This window comes from Scyliorhinus torazame, chromosome 9, assembly GCF_047496885.1.
Source record: "Scyliorhinus torazame isolate Kashiwa2021f chromosome 9, sScyTor2.1, whole genome shotgun sequence".
NCBI lineage: Eukaryota > Metazoa > Chordata > Chondrichthyes > Carcharhiniformes > Scyliorhinidae > Scyliorhinus > Scyliorhinus torazame.
The window spans coordinates 253006521-253022876 of NC_092715.1; the positions used below are offsets into that span (position 1 = coordinate 253006521).

At 46.8% G+C, this 16356-nt stretch overlaps 1 protein-coding gene across 3 annotated transcripts in view; it reads left to right on the plus strand.

Annotated features, from left to right (window-relative positions):
• lingo2 (leucine rich repeat and Ig domain containing 2) overlaps nt 1-16356 on the plus strand; it is an 840266-nt gene that overhangs the window by 429004 nt on the left and 394906 nt on the right. For 2 of the 3 annotated variants that reach the window (XM_072517266.1, XM_072517269.1), the window contains one exon: nt 15959-16031. The gene's annotated coding sequence lies outside the window, so the exon portion shown is untranslated. Of the gene's footprint in view, nt 1-15953; nt 16032-16356 lie in introns of all 3 variants that reach the window. The other variant, XM_072517268.1, reaches the window with a different exon arrangement.

Here is a 16356-nt window from a genome sequence, read left to right on the forward strand (position 1 = left end):
TAGGCGTAGGCCGGGGCCAAGAGAGACCAAACACATGGCTGTGTCTCTTTTTATCCCTCTGGGATTTTGCGCTCTTTGGGGCGGTCCTTTGCTTTGGACCCAATATTTCAACAGGCTTCGATCACTGCCTTCAATTTTGGCCAATAAAGGGGCAGATGCATTGATAGCTGAGTATGTCCCGAGCGGTCATTGACCTTGGCTGTTTGGGCTTTCTTAGCAAAGGGAGTGGCGCCGGTTAGTCTGCATCTGTATCGGTTACCTGAGTACAGTCCTTTTGTTCTGGGGAAATGGGCAATTAAAATACATTAGAGTGGGGGTTTTGATCGCGTCTAGCTATCTGGGTTGCAAATACACACACAAGCTCTGAGTGTGTCTGAGTCCTGGGTTGACCATAATTCCCATGGTCCTTTGAAGGTGGCCATCTGAGATGGCTACACTTCCGCAGCCATGTCCTGGGCTGAGACAATTGTCCTCCAACAACCATGTCCATCTTTGTTTGTGTTAGGCATGACTCCAACCAGTGGAGCGTTATTCACCCTGCAATCATTTCAATTTTACTTTGACCCCTTGTTGCCACAATCGATAAAACGTTGCTTTGATGTCAAGGGCCGTCACTTCTGGAATTCAGTTCATTTATCTATATTTAGATTGAGGTTGTCACAAGGTCTGCAGCCAATCAGTCTTCACGGAATCAAAGTGAAGCAGTTCATTGGTGATAAAGTGTTGCAAAATAGCATTGTTGAAAAAACTCCTTTCATCCTTTAACTGATAGAACATAGATCATAGAACAATACAGTGCAGTACAGGCCCTTCGGCCCACGATGTTGCACCGAAACAAAAGCCATCTAACCTACACTATGCCATTATCATCCATATGTTTATCCAATAAACTTTTAAATGCCCTCAACGTTGGCGAGTTCACTACTGTAGCAGGTAGGGCATTCCACGGCCTCACTACTCTTTGCATAAAGAACCTACCTCTGACCTCTGTCCTATATCTATTACCCCTCAGTTTAAAGTTATGTCCCCTCGTGCCAGGCATTTCCATCCGTGGGAGAAGGCTCTCACTGTCCACCCTATCCAACCCCCTGATCATTTTGTATGCCTCTATTAAGTCTCCTCTTAACCTTCTTCTCTCCAACGAAAACAACCTCAAGTCCATCAGCCTTTCCTCATAAGATTTTCCCTCCATACCAGGCAACATCCTGGTAAATCTCCTCTGCACCCGCTCCAAAGCCTCCACATCCTTCCTATAATGCGGTGACCAGAACTGTACGCAATACTCCAAATGCGGTCGTACCAGAGTTCTGTACAGCTGCAACATGACCTCCCGACTCCGGAACTCAATCCCTCTACCAATAAAGGCCAACACTCCATAGGCCTTCTTCACAACCCTATCAACCTGGGTGGCAACTTTCAGGGATCTATGCACATGGACACCTAGATCCCCCTGCTCATCCACACTTTCAAGAACTTTACCATTAGCCAAATATTCCGCATTCCTGTTATTCCTTCCAAAGTGAATCACCTCACACTTCTCTACATTAAACTCCATTTGCCACCTCTCAGCCCAGCTCTGCAGCTTATCTATATCCCTCTGTAACCTGCTACATCCTTCCACACTATCGACAACACCACCGACTTTAGTATCGTCTGCAAATTTACTCACCCACCCTTCTGCGCCTTCCTCTAGGTCATTGATAAAAATGACAAACAGCAACGGCCCCAGAACAGATCCTTGTGGTACTCCGCTTGTGACTGTACTCCATTCTGAACATTTCCCATCAACCACCACCCTCTGTCTCCTTTCAGCTAGCCAATTTCTGATCCACATCTCTAAATCACCCTCAATCCCCAGCCTCCGTATTTTCTGCAATAGCCTACCGTGGGGAATCTTATCAAACGCTTTGCTGAAATCCATATACACCACATCAACTGCTCTACCCTCATCTACGTGTTCAGTCACCTTCTCAAAGAACTCAATAAGGTTTGTGAGGCATGACCTACCCTTCACAAAGCCGTGCTGACTATCCCTGATCATATTATTCCTATCTAGATGATTATAAATCTTGTCTCTTATAATCCCCTCCAAGACTTTACCCACTACAGACGTGAGGCTCACCGGTCTATAGTTGCCGGGGTTGTCTCTGCTCCCCTTTTTGAACAAAGGGACCACATTTGCTATCCTCCAGTCCTCTGGCACTATTCCTGTAGCCAATGATGACATAAAAATCCAAGCCAAAGGTCCAGCAATCTCTTCCCTGGCCTCCCAGAGAATCCTAGGATAAATCCCATCAGGTCCCGGGGACTTATCTATTTTCAGCCTGTCCAGAATTGCCAACACCTCTTCCCTACGTACCTCAATGCCATCTATTCTATTAGCCTGGGGCTCAGCATTCTCCTCCACAACATTATCTTTTTCCTGAGTGAATACTGATGAAAAATATTCATTTAGTATCTCGCCTATCTCTTCAGACTCCACACACAATTTCCCATCCCTGTCCTTGACTGGTCCTACTCTTTCCCTAGTCATTCGCTTATTCCTGACATACCTATAGAAAGCTTTTGGGTTTTCCTTGATCCTTCCTGCCAAATACTTCTCATGTCCCCTCCTTGCTCGTCTTAGCTCTCTCTTTAGATCCTTCCTCGCTACCTTGTAACTATCCATCGCCCCAACCGAAACTTCACACTTCATCTTCACATAGGCCTCCTTCTTCCTCTTAACAAGAGATTCCACTTCCTTGGTAAACCACGGTTCCCTCGCTCGACGCCTTCCTCCCTGCCTGACCGGTACATACTTATCAAGAACACGCAGTAGCTGATCCTTGAACAAGCCCCACTCATCCAGTGTGCCCAACACTTGCAGCCTACTTCTCCACCTTATCCCCCCTCCAAGTCACGCCTAATGGCATCATAATTGCCCTTCCCCCAGCTATAACTCTTGCCCTGCGGTGTATACTTATCCCTTTCCATCATTAACGTAAACGTCACCGAATTGTGGTCACTGTCCCCAAAGTGCTCTCCTACCTCCAAATCCAACACCTGGCCTGGTTCATTACCCAAAACCAAATCCAACGTGGCCTCGCCTCTTGTTGGCCTGTCAACATATTGTTTCAGGAAACCCTCCTGCACACACTGTACAAAAAACGACCCATCTATTGTACTCGAACTATATCTTTTCCAGTCAATATTTGGAAAGTTAAAGTCTCCCATAGTAACTACCCTGTTACTTTCGCTCTTATCCAGAATCATCTTCGCCATCCTTTCCTCTACATCCCTAGAACGATTAGGAGGCCTATAAAAAACTCCCAACAGGGTGACCTCTCCTTTCCTGTTTCTAACTTCAGCCCATACTACCTCGGAAGAAGAGTCCCCATCTAGCATCCTCTCCGCCACCGTAATACTGCTCTTGACTAGCAGCGCCACACCTCCCCCTCTTTTGCCTCCTTCTCTGAGCTTACTAAAACACCTAAACCCCGGAACCTGCAACATCCATTCCTGTCCCTGCTCTATCCATGTCTCTGAAATGGCCACAACATCGAAGTCCCAGGTACCAACCCATGCTGCCAGTTCCCCTACCTTGTTTCGTATACTCCTGGCATTGAAGTAGACACACTTCAAACCACCTACCTGAACACTGGCCCCCTCCTGCGATGTCAAATCTGTGCTCCTGACCTCTATACTCTCATTCTCCCTTACTCAAAAACTACAATCCAGGTTCCCATGCCGCTGCTGCATTAGTTTAAACCCCCCCCAAAGAGCACTAACAAATCTCCCCCCCCCAGGATATTTGTGCCCCTCAGGTTCAGATGTAGACCATCCTGTCTGTAGAGGTCCCACCTTCCCCAGAAAGAGCCCCAGTTATCCAGAAATCTGAATCCCTCCCGCCTGCACCATCCCTGTAGCCACGTGTTTAAATGCTCTCTCTCCCTATTCCTCATCTCACTATCACGTGGCACGGGCAACAACCCAGAGATAACAACTCTGTTTGTTCTAGTTCTGAGCTTCCATCCTAGCTCCCTGAAAGCCTGCCTGACATCCTTGTCCCCTTTCCTACCTATGTCGTTAGTGCCAATGTGGACCACGACTTGGGGCTGCTCCCCCTCCCCCCTAAGGACCCGGAAAACACGATCCGAGACATCACGTACCCTTGCACCTGGGAGGCAACATACCAAACGTGAGTCTCTCACGCTCCCACCAAATCTCCTATCTGTGCCCCTGACTATAGAGTCCCCAATTACTAATGCTCTGTTCCTCTCCCCCCTTCCCTTCTGAGCAACAGGGACAGACTCCGTGCCAGAGGCCCGTACCCCATGGCTTACCCCTGGTAAGTCCCCCCCCCCACAAGTATCCAAAGCGGTATACTTGTTTCTCAGGGGAACGACCGCAGGGGATCCCTGCACTGACTGCTTTTTCCCAGTCCCTCTTACAGTTACCCACCTATCTCCAATCTTTGGTGTAACTAATTCCCTGAAGCTGCTATCTATGACCCCTTCTGCCTCCCGAATGATCCGAAGTTCTTCCAACTCCAGCTCCAGTTCCCTAACTCGGTCTTGGAGGAGCTGGAGATGGCAGCACTTCCTGCAGGTAAAATCAGCAGGGACACTAACTGCATCCATCACCTCAAACATCCTGCAGGAGGAACATTGCACTCCCTTCCCTGCCATTCCTCTAACTTTCTACCAAGATCTGGCTAACAACTAAATTAAATTTTTTATAAAAAATAATAATAATATAATAAAATATGGTACTTACCTCAGACCAATGGGTTTTATTATTAGGTTAGAGGAGGAGGGCAGGTGGGAGACACTACACGTGTAGTGTCTCGGGTTTCCTCTCCACCAGAATTTATTGGTGAGGGTCTTCCAGACGTCCGCGGGTCGACTTCCTGTTCCCGCCTAAAACACTAATTAAAAAAAATAAAAAATTCTCAGCTCCTGCTGAAATTGACTAACCAGCCAGCTCCACTCCCGCCGAAATCGACTGGCCTGCCCCTGCAAAGACAAGTGCTTTTAAAGGACAGACTTACCTCCCAGCAGCCACTTCCGCACTGCTCCCGCTGAAACTGACTCACCAGCTGTTCTCCCGCCGAAATCGACTGGCCTGCCCCTGCAAAGACAAGTGCTTTTAAAGGACAGACTTACCTCCCAGCAGCCACTTCCGCACTGCTCCCGCTGAAACTGACTCACCAGCTGTTCTCCCGCCGAAATCGACTGGCCTGCCCCTGCAAAGACAAGTGCTTTTAAAGGACAGACTTACCTCCCAGCAGCCACGTCCGCATTGCTCCCGCTGAAACTGACTCACCAGCTGTTCTCCCGCCGAAATCGACTGGCCTGCCCCTGCAAAGACAAGTGCTTTCAAAGTACAGTCTTACCTCCCAGCAGCCACTTCCGCACTGCTCCCGCTGAAACTGACTCACCAGCTGTTCTCCCGCCGAAATCGACTTATGATGATTGAGCATAAGCTGACAGGGTGATAATGAGCCAGTTTGGACTTGTCCAGCTTTTGTGGCTTGGACATACCTAGACAATTTATCACATTGTTGCATTGGTGTCAGCATTGCAGCTGGACTGGCACAGCTTGTCTAGTGACACTGGAGCACAGTTTTCATCAATACAACTGAGGTGTTGTTGGGACCCCTATGCTTTGATTTATCCAGTCATTTCTTGCTAACGCATGAAGTGAATTGATTTTGGTGATGGCAGGAACATCAAGGGAAGGATGAGTTGGACCATTCACTCAGCATTTATGACTAAGGTGATTGCAAACTCTTCAGTTGTGTGTTTTGAACTCAGGTGCTGGACACTCCCAGCATTGAGAATGGGGATATTCATGGAGCCACCTCCTCTTATTACATACAAACATATGAATTGGAGCAGGAGTAGGCCACACGACCTGCTCTGCCATTCAAGAAGGTCAAGGCTGATCTCATTGTCAATTCAACCCCATATTCCTGCCTATTCCCGATAACCTTTCACCTCCTTCCCTGCCTACTCGCGATAACCTTTCACCTCTTTTGTTAATCAAGAATATACCTAGCTCTGCCTTGAAAATATTCATTGACTCAGCTTCCACTGCATTTTGAGGAAGAGAGTGCCGAAGACTCACAACCCTCTGAGAGAAAACATTTCTCCTCATCTCTACCTTAAATGAGTGATGCCTTATTTTCAAACAGTGACTCCTAGTTCTGGATGCTCCAATACAGGAGACATGGTTTCCACATCCACCCTGTCAACATCCCTCAGAATCTTTATCATTTTGATCAAGTCACTTCTTACTCTTCTAAGCTCTAGTGGATACTAAACTAACCTCTCCAACGTTTCCTCATAAGACAATTGTCCCGTTCCTGGTATTTGTCTGCTATATGTTCTCTGAGCTGCCGCCAATGTATTTCCACTTTTCCTTAAATAAGAAGAGCAATACTCTACAGAATACTCTAGGTGTGGTCTCAATGCACAGTACAACGGAAGCATAACCTCCCTACTTTTGTAAGCAATTCCCTTCATAATTACCAATAACATTCTATTACCTTTCATAATTGCTTGTTGCACTTGTATACCAGCCTTTTGTGATGCACTAGGACACCCAGGTCCCTCTGCACCTTCGGGCTCTGCAATCTCTCACCATTTAGCTTCCTTCTGATTCTTCCTGCCAGAATGGACCACTGTTCACAAACGGTTATGGAAGAACTTGACCTGATTTGTTGGCTGAGAGCCTATAGCATGGCACTTCTGCTGTTCAGCATCCATGGAGGTCTTTGTTGGAGCTTCTCTCTGGTCTCTTTCGTAGGTACACCTGGTGCTTGCTGTTCCTGACGTGCTCTTCTATATTCTTCATTCCACGAGCTGTGGTTCCATGGCTCGATGGGTATAGCAGAGTGAGGGATATGTCAGCCTTGAGTTTGCAAATTGAGCTGGAATACAGTTCTGTTGTTGCTGATGCCCATGGCTGATGTCTTGACATTGGCTCAAAGGCAGAACCCTGTGAGTATAACCACGATAGGCGGTTGCTTGCCAACTCTCTCGGGACGACTCCCCCAATCTTGGTACACATCCGCAGATGTTAGTGAGTAGGTTTTTGCAGGGTGAACTGGGTGTGCCTTTTGGTGCTGGATTGTTCTTTCCATTTCATTTCTTATTAGCGATTTTCTTGACAGTAATGTTGGTTCAGTGACTTGCTGGACCATTTCAGAGGGCAGTTCAGTGTCAACCGCATTGCAGATGAGTTTTTAAAACAACTCCGCAGCTTCATGATCACTATTACTATTGCTAGCTTTTTAAATTCCGCATGTATCTTTAGCAAATTGAATTTGAATTCCCCAGCTTCTGTGGTGCGATTTAAACTTCAGATCATCAGCCCAAGCCTCCTGACTCCTAGTCCAGTAATGTAACCACTCTGCTACTGTGGCTCTGATTGATTATCAAAATTATTCCTCCCATTTTACTGTTAGATCTGAATTGTAATTGTGATATAGAGGGCAAACCCATTATCTCAATTTAAGTGCTCCGTAACTGATCATAGGAATGATCCCCTCCTATTAATTGGCATGCTATCTTCCCTTAACAGCCTCCCCGAATAGGCGCCGGAATGTGGCGACGGGGGGCTTTTCACAGGAACTTCAGTTGAAGCCTGCTTGTGACAATAAGTGATTTTCACTTCATTTTCATTTCATCTTCTTCCTGCAACTCATTGTTCAATACATTTATCGTAGGAATGGCAATTTGTATTTCCATCACTGCTTTTCAGTCATAAAGTATTCTGTGATTAATTTTAAAGAAGGTAAGGATATCAAGCAGCTAATAAAGATGGTATCAGATGTGGTCACTGAAATACTTGCCAAACAGGTAAGTTTTGAAGGGACTTCTGGAGGTGAGACTACAGGTTGACGTTGGACAGCGAAATGCCACTGAGACACAGTGACAGATGCCTTGACTGGCAATGATACTGTGTAGCTGAGTGTCCTGATGGGCTTAGGCGACACATGGTAAGTAGAATTCAGGTTGTGTTCTAAATCAAAGGGCCCAATTCAAATGTAAATAGGGTGGAAGGAATCTTTGGACTGACCATGAAATTCCAAGCTACGGTTCCAGTGGCACATGTTTTCCATCAAAAAGATCACCTCCTTCCATCTCAGTAACTTCCCAGCCTCATCCTTTCTGCTCCTCAAGCCCTTGAAGGTCTAATGCAGGTAGGGAATATACAGTGAATGGTAGAACCCTCAAAAGTATTGACAGTCAGAGAGATCTAGGAGTACAAGTCCACAGGTCACTGAAAGGGGCAACACAGGTGGAGAAGGTAGTCAAGAAGGCATACGGCAGGCTTGGCCGGGGCATTGAGTATAAAAATTGGCAAGTCATGTTGCAGCTGTATAAAATCTTAGTTAGGCCACACTTGGAGTATAGTGTTCAATTCTGGTCACCACACTACCAGAAGGGTGTGGAGGCTTTATAGAGGGTGCAGAAGAGATTTACTAGGATGTTGCCTGGTATGGAGGGCATTAGCTATGAGGAGAGGTTGAATAAACTCGGTTTGTTATCACTGGTTGAGGGGCGATCTGATAGAGATCTACAAAATAATGAGGGGCATAGACAGGGTGGATAGTCAGAGACTTTTACCCAGGGTAGAGAGGTCAATTACTAGGGGGCATAGGTTTAAGGTGCAAGGGGCAAGATTTAGAGGAGATGTACGAGGAAAGTTTTTTACACAGAGGGTTGTGGGTGCCTGGAACTCGCTACCGGAGGAGGTGGTGGAAGCAGGGACAATAGTGACGTTTAAGGGGCATCTTGACAAATATGTAAATATGATGGGAATAGAGGGATACGGGCCCCGGAAGTGTAGAAGATGTTAGTTTAGAAGGGCAGCATGGTCGGCGCAGGCTTGGAGGGCTGAAGGGCCTGTTCCTGTGCTGTACTTTTCTTTGTTGTTTGTTATTTGTTCATCCATGCCTTTGTCAGCTTCAAACTCAAATATTCCAATGCTGCCGTGACTGGCCTCCCACTCGGTAGAGCAGAAGTGATGTACTCGTGCATTATTTTGGCATGTTTGCATGTGCAATTCTACAAATTATTGTAAGCCGTGCTTGACTAATGGCTCGTTGTGTTGATGGTACTCAGAAAACAGCTTGCTGGCCACTCAAAAATCACTTTGCCATCACCTGTTTGACCCTTGATAGACCTGTGGCTCTGTGCTCAGAGGAGTATGACTGGGAAGGAATTACAGAAAATTACTGGGAGTAGGATTGTCCCAACAGCCATAAAGAAAGAGAAACCAAAACGTATTAAATCTTTAGGACCTGTAGCATTTCTTCCTCTTTGGTTGGGAAAGTACCGGACATCAACTCAATCAAGGCCAATAGCAGCATCCAGGGATAAGGAACAGAAGGAGGTCATTCGGCCCCTCTAACCTGTCGCACCGTCCCATTAAATCAAGGATGATCTGTATCCTTACTCCATCTACCCAGCCTCAACAAGACTTTGAGGGAGAGATTCCCCCCCCAGTCCAAAGATGGGCAGATTAAGTGGATTGGCCATGCTGAATTGTCACTTAGTGTCCAATGGCTGGTTGGGGTTACGGGGATATGGCGGAGGATTGGGCCTAGGTGGGGTGCTTTTCTGGAGGGTCGGTGCAGACTCAATGGGCCGGATGGCCTCCTTCTGCACTGTAGGGATCCAAAACATGCTTACTGACGTCATGCTAGTTAGGCCCCATTTAGAATACTGTGAGCAATTTTGGGCCCCACACCTCAGGAAGGACATACTGGCACTGGAGCGGGTCCAGCGGAGATTCACACGGATGATCCCAGGAATGGTAGGCCTAACATACGATGAACGTCTGAGGATCCTGGGATTATATTCACTGGAGTTTAGGAGGTTGAGGTGGAGATCTAATAGAAACTTACAAGATAATGAATGGCTTAGATAGGGTGGACGTAAGGAAGTTGTTTCCATTAGCAGGGGAGACTAGGACCCGGGGGCACAGCCTTAGAATAAAAGGGAGTCACTTTAGAACAGAGATGAGGAGAAATTTCTTCAGCCAGAGGGTGGTGGGTCTGTGGATTTCATTGCCACAGAGGACGGTGGAGGCCGGGACGTTGAGTGTCTTTAAGACAGAAGTTGATAAATTCTTGATTTCTCGAGGAATTAAGGGCTATGGAGAGAGAGCGGGTAAATGGAGTTGAAATCAGCCATGATTGAATGGTGGAGTGGACTCGATGGGCCGAATGGCCTTACTTCCGCTCCTATGTCTTATGGTCTTATGGTCTTATGCTGGGAATGTCCAGCTTTAATTCTAATGGCTACGCTGCTTTGCTCTTGCCTCTCCCGCCAGAGGAGATTATTTCACTCTGTCCACTCCATCATCTATTTAAATCGTCTTAAATACCTCAATTAGGTGACCCCCTTAATATAATCAATACTGTGGATTGGAACGTCCAATCACTCTGTCATGTTCTGTGCTTAAGCATCCACATGAATGGCCCCCAAGTACGACATAATTAAAATTGCATCGTTCAACAAAAAGCCACATTGATCTATAATAATAGGGGAACAATTGCTACAAAAATCGAACACAAGAGCTCTTTAAGCGGTTCTATATTAATCCATTAACGCAAATGTAAAACAGAATTCTCTGAAATAAAAATTGCAACTAACCTCGGCGTACATTAATTAAACCTGTTTTGCTCAGGGGTAGGATCAATCCTGTTGCACACCTGTCACGCACTGGAACTACCTGCACCGTTATTTTTCAACATATGTGGAGCAATTCACAAAGATGTGTGTCAACCTACATGCTAAAAATAATCCAGATGCCAGTGAATCGTAAGTCAGGTTCCTTAGGACATGACACATTCCAGAACAGAAAATGACTTCTTGTTTAACAAGATTCTGTCACTGAATGTTATTCCGTGTGCAAAGTGACTGGCTGTTGCTGACAGGTACAAACTTTTTTCTGGTGGCAAATCTCTCAAAATGCTTCCCCCAAAAATGAACAGCATTTTTTTGAAATGGCTGGTTCCATTACTGACAGAAAACAGGGGAAGCAGAGAAGGAGCAGGTGGCGGCTGTAAACTAAAACTCGATCGCGAGAAAGATAAGTGAATGAGTCTGAGATAGAAATGGAAAATGCAAAACATGCTCAGCAGGTCTGGCAACATCTTTGGAGCGAGAAACAGGGTTAATGTTTTTGAGAGGAATATGGGACGGGATTCTCTCAGCCCGGGGCCGGGCCGGAGAATCCCCACGACCGGCGCGGATCGCGCCACGCCGCCCCGACGCCGGCACACGATTCCCTGCAGAGCGGAGAATCGTCGCCATTGGCGCTGGTGTGGTAGGGGCGGCGCCGGTCAGTGGTCGCTCTACACGACCGGCCCGCTGATTCTAGGCCCAGGATGGGCCAAGCAGCCATCGTGAAAACGGCGAGTCCCGCCGGCGCCATCCACACCTGCTCTCAGCCGGCGGGACCTCGGCGTGGAAGGGATGGTGGGTGGCCTGTAGGGGGGGGGGGGGGGGGTCCGACCCCGGGGGGGTGCTTCCGATGTGGGCTGGCCTGCGATCGGGGCCCACCGATTGACAGGCCGGCCTCTCTGGCTGGGGGCCTCCTTTGTTACGCGCCAGCCCCTGTAGTCCTGTGCCATGTTGCGTTGGACCGGCGCGTTGAAGGAAGCCACTGCGCATGCGCGTGTTGGCACCAGCGCCACTGCACATGCGTGTATCCTGCGCCGCCCAGTTAACGCCAGGATCAGCATCTTGGAAGGGCCAGAATTAGTCGTCAGGTCAGCCCGTTCACGCCATCGTAAAACGCGACGGCGTTTACGACGGCATGGACACTCTGCCGCGGGATTAGAGAATCCCGCCCAGGACTCTTGTTCGGGTACTGAAGGAAGGTAGGAGTGTGGTGGGTTGTATGCCATCGAAAGAGGGATAGGGGGTGGTGAGGGGGTGCGAGGGAGGACAAAAGGGAAGGTCTAAGATGGGAAGGGGAGGGTGCAGAGATAAAACAACAGAGATGTCATGGGACCAAAGGCAAAGGCAGGGGTGACAAAAGAAGCTTGTGTCCAGAGTGAGCGTGAACGATGGAACAATGGGCCAGAATTCTCTGGCTGCTGCGCTTCACTTTTCACGCCACCAACGCACCCCCACCCGCAGTTTTCCCAGCAGAGTGGGGTGCCTTCAATTGGAAATCCCATTGGCAAGCAACAGGGAGACAGATTCGCGAGGACAGCGAACGGCGTGCCGTCGAGAAAGACGCGGCTGCGTGACCGGAGAATCCAGCCCAAAAACAAAACTATGAAAAGAATGAGTGATTATGCACCTGCTTTTTAAATTCAGAGTTCAGGGTAAAGCCTTGAAAGCGTGGCTATATTGCCGTTTTGTTTGTAAAATATATGCTGTCGGTGTTTGGAAAGGTATTTTGTTTGGTTCCCTTGTATTACCTTTGGGGAACATTATGGCTGATGCTAATGATCACTGGGCTCTTTGGATAATCTACTTGTTCTTGAGTAACAATTGGTCATTTAGCTCGAATCAATAGCTGAGTCCGAGGAGATAATAGTATCCATCAAGTTCAACTTAATTGTATTACATTCACCTGCAGTCATTAATTATAAAGGACTTTGATGTGACGGATACAGAGAATGCGTTTCCCCTTGCAGGGAGTCCAGAACTAAGGGTCATCAATTTAAAATAATCGCGACTTAATCCAATGAAGAATTCAGGAGAAATATCTTTGCCCAGACAGTGAAGAGAATCTGCAGCTTACTATCACATGAAGCGATTGCGGCAAATAGCTTCAATGCCTTTTACATAGACCAAAAGGTCCATGACGTAGAAAGAAATACAGTGTTATGGTGAATCACATCAGGTAGGGTTAGCTGAGGGCTGCCACGATGGCACAGTGGTTAGCACTGCTGTCTCACGGCGCCGAGGACCCAGGTTCGATCCCGGCCCTGGGTCACTATCAATGTGGAGTTTGCACATTCATAGAATCATAGAATTTACAGAAGGAGGCCCCTTGGCCCATCGGATCTGCACTGGCCTGTGGAAAGAGCTACTTAAGCCCACACCTCCACCCTATCCCAGTAACCCCAGCTAACCTTTTGGACGCCAAGGGGCAATTTAGCATGGCCAATCTACCTAACCTGCACATCTTTGGACTGTGGGAGGAAACCGGAGCCCCCGGAGGAAACCCACGCAGGCAGTCACCCGAGGCCGGAATTGAACCCGGGAGCTGTGAGGCAGCAGTGCTAACCACTGTGCCACGTGCCACCCTTCTAAAGATTCTCCCCATGTCTGCGTGGGTCACACCCCCACAATACAAAATATGCGCAGGGGAGGTTGATTGGCCACGCTAAATTGCCCCTTAGCTGGAAAAGAATAATTGTGCACGCTAAAATTTTTTTTTTAAATAGGTAGGGTTAGAGGAATCTTGTGTGAAAAGTAGTTCTGTGGGACCAATGGGCCTGCATCTATCCTTTAGAACATAGAAAATACAGCACAGAACAGGCCCTTCGGCCCACGATGTTGTGCCGAACCTTTGTCCTAGATTAATCATAGATTATCATTGAATTTACAGTGCAGAAGGAGGCCACCCGGCCCATCGAGTCTGCACCGGCTCTTGGAAAGAGCACCCCACCCAAACCCAACACCTCCACCCAACACCAAGGGCAATTTGGACATTAAGGGCAATTTATCATTGGCCAATTCACCTAACCCGCACATTTGGGGAGAAACGTGCAGAATCCGCACAGACAGTGACCCAAGCCGGAATCGAACCTGGGACCCTGGAGCTGCGAAGCAATTGTGTTACCCACAATGCTACCGTGCTGCCCTTGAGAACAAATAAATCTACACTATATCATTTTACCGTAATCCATGTACCTATCCAATAGCTGCTTGAAGGTCCCTAATGTTTCCAACTCAACTACTTCCACAGGCAGTGCATTCCATGCCCCCACTACTCTCTGGGTAAAGAACCTACCTCTGATATCCCTCCTATATCTTCCACCTTTCACCTTAAATTTATGTCCCCTTGTAATGGTTTGTTCCACCCGGGGAAAAAGTCTCTGTCTACTCTAGCTATTCCCCTGATCATCTTATAAACCTCTATCAAGTCGCCCCTCATCCTTCTCCGTTCTAATGAGAAAAGGCCTAGCACCCTCAACCTTTCCTCGTAAGACCTACTCTCCATTCCAGGCAACATCCTGGTAAATCTTCTTTGCACCTTTTCCAAAGCTTCCACATCCTTCCTAAAATGAGGCGACCAAAACTGTACACAGTACTCCAAATGTGGCCTTAGCAAAGTTTTGTACAGCTGCATCATCACCTCACGGCTCTTAAATTAAATCCCTCTGTTAATGAACGCGAGCACACCATAGGCCTTCTTCACAGCTCTATCCACTTGAGTGGCAACTTTCAAAGATGTATGAACATAGACCCCAAGATCTCTCTGCTCCTCCACATTGCCAAGAACTCTACCGTTAACCCTGTATTCCGCATTCATATTTGTCCTTCCAAAATGGACAACCTCACACTTTTCAGGGTTAAACTCCATCTGCCACTTCTCAGTCCAGCTCTGCATCCTATCTATGTCTCTTTGCAGCCGACAACAGCCCTCCTTACTATCCACAACTCCACCAATCTTCGTATTGTCTGCAAATTTACTGACCCAAATTTAATTCTGTGTAAATGTCCCTTTCTTATGCTGAGGGTGAAAACAGGACTAGCATCAAAGCAGGCTGGACAGTTGTCCATCTTCCTCTCTCACTGCTGATTGTAAGTTTTGAAAGAACACAACAGTGTCATAAATAACTGCAGCCAACTCTTTCGCCAGAGTTGCAGAAACACTTCGCAGAGGAGCGACCCGCCACCTGAAACATCTGTCGGGAAGCCTAACCAATAGGTTCGCAATTCCCTCCTCCTTTTTTCAAAGCATTAGTGAGCTCAAAGGCTCCACCAGGAAATAGGTGATTTGGAGATGCTGTGAACTGATATGCCATGGGTACGGAGGGGAGGCAATGTGCCTGCATAGATGGATTAACACCAGGGAATGCCTAACGTTATCAGAGATATAGTAATCCGGCAGGACACAAAATAAAAAGGTGAGATAACACCACTTTTTCCCCCTACCTCTTAATAAATGTCACAGATACACAAAGCAGCTTGTTGGATTAGAGTCAACATTTTTGTATATTTAAATCAGCAGCTGCTGCTATGATTGTTACCATGGCAACTATTAACCACAATAGGAAACATGTCACAAGATTCAAATGTGTGTGTGTATATATAATATATATGTATATCTCTCTATATATATAAATAATATAGTTTTTCAAATTCTTCAGGAACAAAATCAACACATTTCTGTCACATCTTTTGTTCCCTTTTTAAACACCTATTGACAGTTTTGCAGCTAATGTCACAAGAATATCAGAGTTTACACAATTCGGCATAGTACTTGTTCCAGAAAGCACTTTGTGTCAAAAGGTTTAATTGGTATTATTTTCTTTCTCCAACATAATGCTTCTGCGTCTGACTATTTTGTCTGCCCATATTTAACAGTCTTCTGTTAACCTGATTGACAGGAAACATTCAACTAAAAGCCTCTAACAGGATGCTTTTCTTCCTACGTACGGTCTGAAGCTGCCAATTGTACAGGGGGCAAGATAAATGAAGCAGTAGACACCATGTGCTGCGAAACATAATCCATACCTCAAGTTCAAAAAAAATACGCTGGAAAGCAGAGGCTGCCTCTTGTTGTAATTTAACAAGCCCACGCCAGGCAGTGCTCAGATAGTGGTGAATCTCTCGCAGAAGAGAGTGTCAGATGGAGTCAGCAGCCAGCGCTGCGTTTTAAAGAAGGCAGAAATCGCGCACTCCAAATAAAGCTGACGGTTTAAGGAAGGGATTGGTTGGCTATCAGCGACACAGATTCACTCTTCAATTCTCTGTTTTGGCCAGAACAGGTAGAAAGAAGATGGTGTCCACTCTGAGCGTACTGAACAACACCTGAGTCAAGAATGGTCTCAATTTGCAGCGGTATGTATTTGCATTTCCTTCTCTTATTGCCACACCATCCTCTCGCATTATGTTAACCCTTTGTATACTTGTGTGCTTGCTGAGATACAAGCAAATACTGCCTGCTCAGTCTGAAGTACTTTGCACATCAAAGAGGAGAGCTGGAGTGATTGCATATTTAAAAAAATGAACCAGCTAAGGCCCCAAATGGCTTGGTTAGTAACTAAAGTGTACACTTTGTGATGTAAGGAAAATTGACCATAAAGGTTGCATGTTTGATGCATACAATTAAGTTGGAATGGATGTTACTAGAATGACTTGAGTGAGGGGAGTTTTTGCGCGTGTG